This window comes from Amblyomma maculatum, chromosome 5 (genome assembly GCF_055883805.1).
Source record: "Amblyomma maculatum isolate TAMU_Amacu chromosome 5, ASM5588380v1, whole genome shotgun sequence".
Classification (NCBI taxonomy): domain Eukaryota; kingdom Metazoa; phylum Arthropoda; class Arachnida; order Ixodida; family Ixodidae; genus Amblyomma; species Amblyomma maculatum.
Genome location: NC_139348.1, coordinates 22,972,271 through 22,986,794, shown reverse-complemented (window position 1 = coordinate 22,986,794; position 14,524 = coordinate 22,972,271).

The following is a 14,524-nucleotide window of genomic DNA, read 5'->3' as shown; positions in this document are numbered from 1 at the left end:
TCCAGAAAAGCATATATTGAGCATATTGAATCAGTGGTCAGAAATGTAGGGGGAGAGTAATGTAATCTTAATGGGGAAAAAAGGCAATTGTTGGGATATGTAGAGAGCTTGCACTTGGGCCACAGTGGCTGCCATTCCAGTATGCAGGCAGAGTGTAACACGTCAGGAGGCATGGCGCATGCGTATAATCAACTTATTGGACCCTAGCTGCTTCATCCTGCCCAATCGAAGCTGCTGTAGTACTTCAATGCTTCTGGCTTACAACAGTGTGATTCAGTGGGTATGTGTGTAATCTGTGTGCACCAGAAAAGAGCACATGTTTCTAAAAAGTTGGACTATTACTATATTGACACTTACGTATCACTGCATAGACTCTGACGTGGTGCAGTTTTTTTTTTTTACTTGAGAAAAATTCAAAGCCGTTGCGTGAGCACGCTTGCTGACAGTCAATGCACCATTCTCAAAAGGTAACATATATCGAGGCTCTTCAAGCAGTTAGCTTGAAATTTCAATCTTATTCTGCTTGTACGTGATGGGCTATATAATTTGAACTAACGGAATCACTAGACCTATGACATTTTCACCGAAACAAGATTTTCGGTCATGCACATTTGCAGCACTGATTGCAATAGCAAAATGTCTCTGATCACCATGCCACTTGTACTGTGGATGCATGTCTTTGCTTTTTCCAGTTTCATATCTGAAATAAAGCAACTTGAGTTCTTCATTACAGTGGTGGCCCATTATTGTAAAGGCGCAGATCAGCATGCACCCAGTGCACCTGCTAGAAATGCATTGCTGCTGTTAGGTGATTTTGATACTTTGGCATTGCTTCATGCGTTGCTTCATGTCTTTGCAGTCTTGTTGCATTTTTGTTAGCTACTGCAGGAATGAGAAAAAAGCTCCCCTTGAGCAGTGTTCCTCCGGGCCTTTTTTGCAAGTAGTTTGCAAACGCAGCGCAATTCTCTTATAGAAAAACAGATCCTATTGGAATGTCACATCAGTGCATGGGCGATGGCAGGATGTTTTTTTTTTTATCTTATGGAGCCAAACTTGCTCATCCCAGTAGGGAGGGGGGGGGTGCATTTGTCCAAGCGCCATGCTGGCAGAGGCACTGATGCCATGAGCCAGCACTTCTGCCAGCCAGATCAAGATCTTGGATTACTATAGATAGCACATGTAGGTATTTGTGTTGGGGGCAAAACTGTTTGTGGTGATTATTTGATAAAGTAAGTTGGTGAATTTTGCCTTAATGCTTTTATTTGCTCAGAAGCTGCATGGATGCTTGAAGATGGTACTTGCTAATCTATACTTTCTGTATTCTGAAGATGAAACGCAGTAAAAAAAAAAAAACTGCTCCTTCTCGGACAAGACTCCCATGGCCTGAAAGCTCGGGTGATGCGCTTATTGAGAGATGGTTGCTAAGGAAGGAGCAAGAAAATAGCAAGTCCCTGTGAAGAAAGGTCAGAAAGCTGGAGGAGAAGCTGAAATGGTTGAAGATCAAGATAGCCGCCTCTAGGATTTGCTGCACAAGAAATTTGGCAAGTTATAAGCACTTTTCTTTTGAAATTTAAGCGAAATGATTTGTTTTTAAGTTTTAAATGCAGCGATGTAAGCGCAGAATTATAAGCATTCTGTTTGATATGTGCTGACAGTAATCTGCATTATATATAGCTGGGTGTACGTCTCTGTAACATGCTGTAATAGCCTGTCATTTCCTAACCATTAATTTTAATGTCGTGTTCAATTTCGGACAGGCCAAAATACTATTTGTGCTTGGAGTCTTGTTTCGAACTTTGTTGTAATTTTGTCTGTAGCAAGCAATGTTTTCTAACAAAAATGTCAGAAATCGACAAAAATGTATAGTTACACCGGAAGACACCAGAGATATAGTCGCCGCTGGGCACCATCTGTGTTCACCGAGTACGTGCAGTGAGGGACCTTGAGTGTAGCCAGCAACTTTGGTGAATCAGTGATATTAGCTGTGGGAATAAGTTCTCTATTGGCATCATCGCAGTCAGTTATTACTGTATTTGGTTGAAAAAATCCACTGTGCTAAAAAACCCCACGACTATACACTCTAAATATAGATCATACCTTATAAGCACAACTCTCTCATAACATAAAGAATGTCGCCCATTGTTATGAGATTACAGTGGTTTGTTCTGCACCCTTCAAATTGTCCAGATTTGCCTGTGTACAGAAAAAAATTGATTTGTCCCAGAGTATTGGCCCATTTCAGTTTACTATTAGGCACAGATCATGGCACGTCCCCTGCATGTGCGGTTGTGTATGAGTTCCATTTATCTTGCAGTAAGGTGTTTGTTGGCCAGATTGGCCGATGTCTGAAGGAGCATTTGGAGGCCATATTGTCCGACACTTACTTGCACGTGACTGTGCATTGCAGGAAATGCAACGAAGGAAAAAAGAATGGTAATAAAGATAGACAAGGCTGCTATCCGCTGTTCTCACAAACTAGCATTCTTTTCCATCATCGAGATAAGCTAACATGAGAACTTAAGAAGGCCTAATGTATCAGGAAAAAAGGTGCTAGATGCATCACCCAGCCTTTGTCTCTCTAGCAGAGTGTGCATTTTTATACCTAGATAAAATTTGAAACGTAATATTTTTTTTTTTACTGTCTGGTGGTTCTGCGCAGGTGCATCTGTTTGTTTCTCTGCATATATATCTCGTCTGTTTGTTCAAATAACCTTAGTTGGGAGTCTGCGCTTGTCCTGTTTTTTAAGCGTTTAGACGTCATCTTTTTTAGTGCAGTTGTGGGGTTATGAGGGGGAACGGTCTTCCGCCCCACTCCTACTCCGCGGGTGCTGCGTCCTCGCTAGCGACCCGCGGAGGGGAACAAAGGGGACAAAGGACGGGCACGACACATAGTTAATACTCCAATGCTATTTATTGCACTTGCAAATAATGCAAAGCATGCCGGCTAGCTATACATCAACAAGGTTTTTCTTGGAAGGGCAAGGCTACGTAAGAAGGACTTTTGACTCACCGGCTGGGGAATGGGGGCGCGACTTCGGCGGCGGACATTTGCACGCGCCATGAATATGGCGGCCGGGATCTCCCGTGCGCGCCGCATTCTTCCGACGAAGCCATACCACGGCGTTTGCCGCGGGAGGCGGCGAGAGCGTGCGATATTTACCGGTCGCTTCGCCGTTGAGAACCAGAAGATAGGCGGTCGTGCACAACGGGTCCTCCCGTGTGCGCAGCGTACTCCGTGCCCGCTATCCCCCGGCATTTGCCGGGAGAGGCGGCGGGAGACGACCGCTCTCGCTGCCGGCTGGATCCAGAAGCTCTCTCTCGTCTTCTCGCGGGAACCCGCGTAGACGTCTTGGTGGCGCTCCCATCGCTGGTTTCCTTCCCCCAAGGGGAGGTATTTACCTCCTCTCCCAGCCGGCGCTGCCATGAAGCTCGTTGGGGTGGTGGTGGTCGGTCGCGGCGGAGGAGGAGGAAACTGGTTTTCCACATCGAGAACAGCACGCCGGAAGCGAGTGAGTGCCTCAGCCGGGACGGTGGCCCTACTTTTCTTGTATATAGTTGTAAATATTTCCTCTTCTGTCTCTTTGGCTCTGGGAGCCAGGTGCCGCAATCGGCTGACTGGTATTGCAGCCGTGATTGCCGGAAAGCATCGGGGCGCTCCGACACCGCTGGACGCTGTGGGCGCCGTTCGCTCAGAAGTTGCCTTTGGATGGCAGCGAGCGAGTAGGGCCACCCTGGGTTCCTTGGCGGAGATGCACATCCTCGCGGCGCTGCGTTCTAGCTATTGTCCTTAGCGCTAGAGCGAGTGGCTTAAGGCTCTTTTTGGGAGCTGCCTGTCGCACATCGGAGGACAGGCTAACGGTGGTATACAGCATGCGCAAATGCGTTTTGCTTGTTTGATATTGACCTCGCTGTAGCCGAACATCTCGCTGAATTAGAGAAAGCTAACTTCGTTCAAATGAAGTTGGTATTTTTGGGCTGAGAAGGAGAATCGGAAATTTTGTGGAACTAGATTATTATGCCGGCAAACGAACCGCGGATGCCCGTGCTTCGTTCGGATTAACGAAACGCAGGGCGGTGCCGGATAAAATTGTTTGGCACTCGCATTGGCCCGCATTTTGCCAAATGGTCATTTTGCTCAATTTATTCAACCTTTTTGGAGATCCGGAGGGTTGTGCAGATATCAAGTGAAGCCGCCTGGACCTGCTGCCATTGTTTACGTTCCTGCCTGCTGCCCTGCGGCCGTGAATCACCGAAGCTCGTAGTCTCACGGAACCAGTCCGGCTTGACGGGAGAGGAGGCCAACCCCTACCTGCCAACAAAGGCGCGCCAGCGGGAGCAACACCCTCCCGTCACGCTGGCTTTCTGGGACCTGCCGATGGACAGCGGGGGCCCCTTCACCTTGCTGCTCGTCGGATGACACCGTTTGGATCGCCCTGCTAAGCATGGTGTTTACCTCGCGGATGGCGTCCAAGGAGCAGCTCTCGACAACCATAGGTGAACATTTAAGGAGGGAGGGATGTGGAAAACCAGTTTTCTCCTCCTCCGCCGCGACCGACCACCACCACCCCAACGAGCTTCATTTCAGCGCCGGCTGGGAGAGGAGGTAAATACCTCCCCTTGGGGGAAGGAGACCAGCGATGGGAGCGCCACCAAGACGTCTACGCGGGTTCCCGCGAGAAGACGAGAGAGAGCTTCTGAATTCAGCCGGCAGCGAGAGCGGTCGTCTCCCGCCGCCTCTCCCGGCAAATGCCGGGGGATAGCGGGCACGGAGTACGCTGCGCACACGGGAGGACCCGTTGTGCACGACCGCCTATCTTCTGGTTCTCAACGGCGAAGCGACCGGTAAATATCGCACGCTCTCGCCGCCTCCCGCGGCAAACGCCGTGGTATGGTTTCGTCCGAAGAATGCGGCGCGCACGGGAGATCCCGGCCGCCATATTCATGGCGCGTGCAAATGTGCGCCGCCGAAGTCGCGCCCCCATTCCCCAGCCGGAGAGTCAAAAGTCCTTCTTACGTAGCCTTGCCCTTCCAAGGAAAACCTTGTTGATGTATAGCTAGCCGGCATGCTTTGCATTATTTGCAAGTGCAATAAATAGCATTGGAGTATTAACTATGTGTCGTGCCCGTCCTTTGTCCCCTTTGTTCCCCTCCGCGGGTCGCTAGCGAGGACGCAGCACCCGCGGAGTAGGAGCGGGGTGGAAGACCGTTCCCCCTCATAACCCCACATAGTGGATTTTTTCAACCATGTCTATATACCAACTCGCTCAACTTTCTACCTTATTACTGTACTTGTATTCACCTTGCAGCTGTTCTCGGCAATATGATTTCTTATTGTAGGCATCGATTTACTTGTGTTCCTGCAGCATATAAACTGTTGTCTACATTTTGAAAGTATAATACATGCAGAAATTGTGAGATGAATAAGGGCAGTAACTGCTTTCGATGATACTGATTCACACAGCCTAAAGTCTAAGCCTCTGGTTTGTCCATCCAGCACAAGAGGTGCCGGCGGCACCCAAGATCACTTTGCACATTTGGAGCGAACACAGATGATGCCAAGCAGTGGCGCTGTCTCTGTTGTCTTATGGTGTAAATGTAGATGTTGATGTCACTAGAGGGGGCCAAATTGCAAGAGAGAGTATGAATATCTAAATAGTACTAGGTACTGTTGAAGAATGTGTGCTGCATTGAAAATTACGTACTCTTACGGCACGCTTCGAAACTACAACTGTCATTGTGTAGTAAAAATGCACTCTTTAGTTGTATTTCATATCTTTTTGTACAGAAATTTGTGACAGTTGTGTGTATGGAATAGGATAGAATGTAGAGCTGGATAAAGGTGGGGGCTAAGGATGCTGAAGCACAGAACCTTATCTCCGAGGATGTGGGAAGGGAGCCCGAACCACAAAGTATTGAATGTTGAGCGACAGGTATGAAGAGAGAAAATCCGAATGAAGAGATGGGGCCCCCACTTGATCTTACTTTGTTTAGCTTTTGCCTTTGTCAGACCTTGTCGAGCTGCAAAAACAGAAATTCCTTTTCACTCGGGAGGTCTTTTTCTAAAAATAATCCATCACTCTCGTGCCAATCACAGTAATCACACTTTTTTTTTTAGTTTGGTGTAGGGTAAAATGAAATGGGGTATTTATAGAAAGGAAGAGATAGGAGGGACTTCCAAATTCTGGGGGGGGGGGGGGGGGGAGGTGGCATGCACTCTAACCTAGGGCCCTTATTTCTGTTAATCCGGCTCCGAGAATGTTGCAAGTTGTGATGGCTGAAGATACATCACAGTGATATTTGCATGGCCTGCTTATCCACCTTCCAATTTTAAAACGTGAAACTGAAACAATTGCAAAAATCACTGAATTTGTGCAATCAGCACTATTAAAACTAATGCAGGATATGTTACTGGGCTAGTTAGTGGTTGTCGAGCATTATGGTATTGCAGTGCTGGCAGACAAGGACAAAAGGACGAGATACACTTACACAAATGCGCTGAACTTTCAACATGATTTTGTATGTTTTGATTCGCGCTTTACATTTGACAGAAGGGCATCAACGTTCAAACGCACCTACAAAGTAGATATAATCTCAGTAGCCACATGTTTCTTTTTTCATGAAAAATCTGGAAGAAAAGTTAAAGGCCAGGGCACGAAACCAACATCGCACAAAAAATGCTAACGGGGCCGAAGCCCGAAGTGAAGGCAGCTTTTGATGCAAAAACTCACAAGTGGCAAGTTAGCCACATTACCAGTTTTCATGTGGTTGTGGCATTTTTAGAGAGGTGACCACTTTCCAGTTTAGAATTCCCAATGGCATTATAGGTTTCCTCCTTTTAAATCAATGACTGTGGCGAAATTTGTCAAATCACACCTTGTCATAGTCAGTGCTGCAATTAAAACACCGTTTTTTTTTAGTTTCTTTTATATTTTTACTTTTGTTCCTGGTGCAGTGTATATTTAAACATTTAGTGTTTCCTGCAAGATATTACATGAAATGAAGAGCTAGAGCAGTAATAGTTGAGTGAACCTGAGAAAGTAGGAACCTGGGTGCAAGCAAAAATAGGAAGACAAGGTAGATGCTTGGGCATGCTGGTTAGACATCGGTGCAGTGCATTTACGCCCAGGTGTCTGTGTCTCCTCTCGTCCTCGTCGTGAATGCGCTGCACCGATAATAAAAAAAGCATCAAGCTAGGTCAGATGAACTCATTGATGAAGATAAAGTTTATTCATGCTATCAGTAAACTGCAGCTCACTGGCAAAGAGAAAACAGGAACATGCCCATGTCTACTACTCATGACCTCAAGCTTCTGGCACACACACTGACTTAACTTTGCAGGGCATAGACGTGATCGAGCTTGTCTACAAAGCAAAGGAAGTGACATTTTACAGCAGGTTTCAGTCTGTGTTCTCATTGAAGCAATACTGCATAAGAATAAAAGCAAGTAACAAACACACTGCCCTAGACAATGCAGTTGAATGCTAGGATTTGTTCCATAGCATAATGCTGTGGTGCTGTAAATGTGGCTCATAAATTACTTCAAGGACATTGCCTGCTCAGTTGAAGTGATGGCCATGCATAGATGATCTGGGCTCTGGCTTCCTAACTAAGCAGACTGCAGTTGCAAGTGAAACCATCATGTACCATTTGATTTCAACTATCTGTACACAATGCTTTCAACCAATTTTTATTCAGCTGTCAAAATGACTCCTCGTCAGAGTATCAATGAAAATAGACGAATGCTCCTTTTGTTGCATCCTGTGTGCCTGCACTTCACACTTTTAGTGTTGCTTCTGACATCCAGATATGAGCTTTGTGCCATAATTGCTGTATAGTAGCTGCAAACATGACAAAGACAGCTTGTGAAATCACTGGGTTGTGCCAACTTTGCTGTAAAATTGATGCTGATAAGAAGTCCATATCATCATTCTTTGTCAATCTGCTATCACTTTCCGCAGACAGTGCCAAACTTTGAAGCATTAAAACAGTTTTGCTGAGCAGAACGTTCTATCACTAATAGGTCTTCAGTGTGGGACTTGCAGTGTATGACTTCCTTCAGTGCTTCTGCTATACAAGCTTTCCAAGCAACTTGAGCTAAGATTTCAAAAATGTTATTTTGCCCTTACCTGATTATATTTGCTTAACTCCTACATTATTCCCTGCAGCCCCCAAGTGAGATATGCAAGGTTTTATAAGAACTTCAGAAAACACCTATCAAATTGTTTCTTGCACGGTATGCCTCACAAACTTCTTTTTTTTTGCATTTTAAAGCCTATAAAATATGAAAGAAAAGGTCACTTGATTGGGCGCTTGAGCTTTGCTATTATGCAGCTGTCGAGAATATGTAATGAGTGGGCAAGGTTGGCAGCAGTACAACTGTAGGCATGGTGATGCAACAGTGTTGTATATATTTGGATCTCTAGCCTGTGTCATGTGAAGGTGGAAATGCATGCTGCAATGACTGACCATTGCTGACTACAAAACAAAGTAAAGAGCATTTTCATTCTCCTTTGAAATGCTCGGTCAGGAACATTCATTGTGCCATTGTGCAGTAAAAAGCAGGAATCCCAGTCAGTCACTGCATGCTTGAGAGCAGCACAGGAGCTTGGCATAAGCATCTGGTCACATGGCTTTTGTTTCTCATATTCTGTGAATTTTAGAATGCAAGAAAGTACTGCATGAGAAATATTAATATAGGAAACAGTTTAATGATTGGTTTTCACTGGCACTATACAAGTTTGCATATCCCACTCTGGCTCTGCAGCAAATATTTACAACTTTCAGTAATTAAGCTTCCATAATAAGTCAGTTAATGGGGAATTAAAAATTAGCCTAAGTTACAGTAGTCTATGCCAACATGAAACATCTAGTACAGTTGTCTCTGAAGTGCCTTTTAATTTTAAATCTTGGCTGTAGTTGTGCATGTTATGCATACCCACTGCTCAACAACTACTATAGTTTACCATATTGCCACTGTGCATCTGCATGGCTTTTAAAACTATTAGTGAGCATTAAGGCTGACAACAGTATAAGAGATAAGTTGGAAAAAAAAAGATAAGTTGGAATCTGGTGGAAGTATTTCAGATGGCCTATTCCAGTGTTTCTCAAATGGGGGTCCGCAAAAATATTTTGAGGGTCTGCAAACACACATCTCCCCCCCCCCCCCCCCCCCCCGAAAATGAAAGTTTATGCAATAGATCTGTGCTCTGGCCTGGCAAGACAGCTTTGCAGGGTTAAAAGCATGGAGGTTCAAAGCCAGCTAGTTTCTCAAAGGCACAGACACAGGAGAGGAGTATGGAAATTGAGAGTCTGCATATGAGAGAGGGATTTTTGTTGATGCAGGCATCGGTTAAACTCGAGCTCTTGCTGCACTGCTGGATGGGCTGCAGGCGAACCATTTGGGGTGGGAGAGTGAGCAGCGCAGTGTTGGAAGGAGTTCAGTCCTTTCCAGCAGCATACATACTGGCATGCTGCCTCTATGTCCTCTGCAGCTGTGGCCCACTGGCTTATCAAGTGCACATTTTTAGAGGTCACTTTAGTATGGACCCTATCCCAGTTTGATCTCTTGGAACTGCAGCAATAACAGTCCTCACAAGAATCCCTACCCCCCTCTACAGTCAACTTTCAGTGGTTCACAAGAGGTCTCCAACCCATCCACTGCCGATAACCACTGATCTATTCATTAAGCTGTTTGCTACTTATACAGATCCCTTCCGTTTCTAGCTCTTTAGGAAACAGTGCGAACAATGCACTGAAAATATGCAAACAAAAGAGTAGTAAGGATGGCTTTTCTGTATGGCTGTAGAAATCGTATAGCTAACCTTATCCATATCAAAAGGATTATCTTTTTTGTTCATCTTTCATGTGTACTGTGGCCCATCTATAAATAAACGTGTGAATTCAGATTTCAGTTTGTTGTTTCACTGCTTTTCCTTTCCTTGTAGGTGTTGAATGCACCTGGGGACAAAGTACCTGTACTGGCAACAGCAAACTGCCAGGTAGGGGAATCGCATATGCTTTCAACTCCTATGCTTGCACAACTACCTAACAAAGTCATAACACCCAGATTAACTTATAACTCTTTTTAATGTGCACTGCTTTGCTTTGTTTCATGTTTCTTGCTATGCCATCCCACTTAAAAAGCTGGAAAGGATTGGCCAAGAAATCTATGTGTTCATTCATTCATGTTTTTACTATTGCTTGCACATCAGAGTTGTAAGGGTGGCTTTTCTTCGTGGCTGTAGACAACACATAGCTAACATCAAAACCAAGAGCAATATCTTTTTTTGTTCATTTTACCTTTCTACTGTGGCCCATCTATAAACATGTGTGACTTCGGATTTCAGTTTGGTACGTGTTTCACTGGTTTTCCTTTCCTTGTAGGTTTCGAATGTGCCTGGGGACCAGGCACCTGTACTGGAAACAGTAAACGACCCGGTAGGGGAATTGCACATGTTTACCACTATTGTCCAACTGTGCAGACAGAAATACGTAAGGAGGAGACCATAAGACCCAGAAAAACACCTTTTAACATTTGTTTTGTGCTTCTTGCTATGCCATCTCACTTAAAAACTGGGAAAGAAAGGTCAAGATGTCTATGTATTCATTCATGTTTTTTACTGTTGCTTATTGCCATGTGCTTGGGTACGCATGGAAATAATTACTTATTTCACCACATTTACTATATAACCTATATTAAATCACTACTTGGCTAGTGATCAAACTGTAGGGACATAAGCGGCTCATTGTATGTAGCATACAAGGTGAGCCTACTGCCGCTCGTAACAAGGAAAGCACAGAGGATTATTTATTCTGTTTATTAATATAGAAAATAACGAGTCATTTGATACTACAAATGTACCAGTTTGTGTTTTCTACGGTCTGCGGTTTCTTCCAAAATCTTTGTGGTTTTTACTGAACTGTTCAAAGCCAATTTTATTTAAAGGTGCTATCACGTAACACCTCTGAATTTTCTAGTCTAATGAAAAGTGAAATTTTGTTTTCACACTGAAATTTTTTGCAGACAATCTGTGAACAAAGGTTTTTATCAGGCACCAAAAAGTGCCAGTAGAGTGATTTTTTAACCAAAGATTCATCTGTTTTACATCTTTTTTCAAAACACATTAAATAGGTGAACAATACAAAGCTTGATCAGATTGTCATAACATGTATAACTTAGAAAACTATTTATAACTGCCTCATGACTGGTAAATATCCTTGCAAGATATATTAAGGGAAATTGCCTTTCGCGTAAGGGTTTTTTAAAGTGCATATTTTATCCTTTATTATTCATATTTTATTTTTTCATGCATGCGGAGGGTAATGCTTTTCTCTGTTCCATGCAGGTTCACCTCGGCAAAGGTGTGTATATTCCTGTAGAGAGATGGCAGTGGCTCCTGACGCTGCCCAAGGATTCTCTGTTTTTCAAAGAACCAGTGAAGGCTGCCTGTGTCTCAGAAACAGGAGTGTGATAGGGGCCCCGTGTCGCCGCTTTCCGAACTCTAGTCCATTCAGCCTCCAAAAAAGCCCTGACGCCTCCAAAAAAGCCCTGACCTATCACAAATTGGCAGCTGTAACAAGTGAGTGCTTCAATCGTGATCTAATTATCTTTTTTTCAGTCATGTTCATGTTGTTTTACATAAACACAGCTCAACATCCTTCACATTTGTGGAGAATTCATGTGTTCAATTCCATTTCTTTTATATTGCTGTGAATTGTTTTGGTTTCCTGACTGATTTCAATAATTTATTTTTACAATGATATAAAATTGACCATTTCTTCTCTTCGGACTTTTTTCTCATTTGTTGCTTTCCAGATGGATTTGTCACATATATTAGCAGGAATGCTATTGATCAGCTGCCTCCAAGCAAGTGCATGCAGAAACTAAAGATACATTACAGAAATGCTGAAAGACGAACAGATGAAAAATGCAAGCTTGAAACTTCATATGTCATGTGTAGCAGAAGCCAAATAAATAATATCGAAAATTTCAGTCATTACCAGCCTTCTCTTATTGTACAATGTAGGACACCTGCTCAAATGTCACCACCTGAAAAGAAATTATATGGCTGTGGATTTCACGTCACCCATCCTGCCCAAATCACCTATAATGCCCGTATTGCCCATAATGCCGGTATTGCCCATATTGCCCGTATCACCCATAATTCCCTTATGCCCATATCACACATATCGCCCATATACCCATATCACACATATCGCCCATATGCCCATATTGCACATATCACCCGTGCTCCCCTTCTGTCCCATATGACACATATCCCCCATATCCAATAATACCGTATGCTCAAAACTCATATGGGAGGATAGCAGCTTGGGCATGTTGGTTATGCATCTTGAGGATAACAGCGCGGAACACAGGACGGGAGCACAAGATTAGAGGACGACACAACAGCGCTCGTTGTGTCGTCCTCTAATCATATGGGAGATTTTATACACAAGTAAGCTTGAGGGCCCTCAAGCTTACTTGTGTATAGTCCCGTGTGCCGCCTTCTGTGCGTCTAGAATATTATGCGATAATATTACGAAAGTGGGGGGGCCGTGTCACTGAATAGGCGGAATCCAATAATTTACCCATGTTGCATTTATACACACGCGGAATTGTTGTTCTGTAAACCCCATATGTTAACGCGACCTGTATATGTGACCATCGGTCGGGCGCGCAAGAACGCGTACGTGCACGTTGCCTCGGAACCGTATACCTTCCCCTGTGTTAGCTACAATTCTCTCCATATGCTCTAGCAGAAGAGTACGTGCTGCCTGTGTCGTACGATCCCCACTCAAAGTCACCCCTACTACTTCCTTTGTATATCCGTATAATATTTTTTCCCTGGCAATGTAACCCCCGGAATAACCGAAGTTACTGGCGTACGTGACTTTTGTTTTTGTTGTGCGTTATGTTTTTCAAACCTAAGATGGCGGCCATGCAGTGCTGAAGTGTGGTGTGTCTACGTGCGCCTTCCTCTGTGAGTGAACTACTTTGTGCGCTCTATGTGTGTGTTTTGTTTCGGACCCCGACCCAGCGCACAAGGCATCGTCGACAAGGGTTTAAAAAGGAGCCGCCGAGGCCCCAAAGTTAGTCCGCCCAGTTCGCTCCCGAAGAGGGTAACCCGAGCTGCCGCGTGCTCCCGGGGGTTAACCCAGCGCCGCCGGCACCGCACTCTCAGGCCGCAAGCTGCACCGGAAGGACCGTCACCTTCGAGTGCCGCCCGTCTGCATCGTCTCAGTGATGGACTGCCGCCGCGCTCCCCGTTCAATTGTATGTTCGAAACTACTCTGAACTTTCTTTCCCTTACTGTGGCTTGAATTGTTATTTCCATCCCGGAAAAGCTTGACCCTGTATACGTAATTCGCAGTGTTTAATTCGATTGTTTCTTCACTCATGTCGTTGCCTTTTAGAATGTAATTGCTGCTCTCTAATTGTTTTGTGTATTCCTCGTTCTGAGCCTATAAACCTCTTCTTATTGTAGTTTCAAGTCAACGTGTCTTCGTCTCATTCTCCACGTTTGCTTACCGGCTACGCCAGGCATCAAACGACCACCCCCTATTTTGTCATGTCTCGGTGATGACCTCCAGTGATTACCGAGCACGTGACAGTGAGGTATGCTGTGCGGAGCGCCCTTCCTTAGTAGCGCAGCGTTCTGAAGGCACCAAATCAGGCACCTCTCATGATACTCGCCTACGTTTTATTATCCCAAGAAGAAGAGCGAGGGAGCGTGTTTATGTCAGTCAGCTTACACTCGCTGCCGGAGAGCAGCGGCCAGCGACGGCGATGGTAGCGCTGCAGCTCGGCCCCATGCCTGCTGCGCCGGCCGGCTGGGCTGCTCGGTTACTTTTGACAAAGACTTTCGTCTATGGCTTATTTATCTAGTTTGTAAGTAGGAGCGGTAGACGGAACCTTATTAGGACGATGATGTTTACTGCACCGAGCAGCGATATTGTGCTGCAGTTCTATTCGAGGCGTGATTAGCAGCCGGCGAAGTCACTGTGCTCTCCTGGAAGGATTGTTTGCTCGGATGATGGTTCGCATACATGGTGGTGACAAGATATTTTGTTTAATGTTCTTTCTTTGGAACTCGCTATGACGAGAGTTTTAAAGCTCAGCTACTTTGATCATCTGATGAGAAGAGAGGAGTCGCTGGAGAAAGATTTGATGTTGGGAAAGGTTGAGGGTCCCCGGAGAAGGGGTAGGCAGCGAACGCGATGGTTAGGTGGCATCCTCGAGGCGCTGCAGATGAAGTTATGTGATGTTAGGAAGATAGCGAGAGACCGGAAAGCGTGGTGTGATATGGTCCATAGAGTCACGAAGAGTCGGACACGACTGAACGACTGAACTGAACTGAACTGATGACGAGAAGTTTTGATGACAGGCTCTGTCTACAGCACTGATAAGCCAAGAAATGTATTAAAATTAAAAATGCAGCGCTACTACAATACACAAAAAAAAATAAAAAATTAGTGTTTTAAAATGTAATCTGATTCGTTTTCAACATCTCTACATTTACAG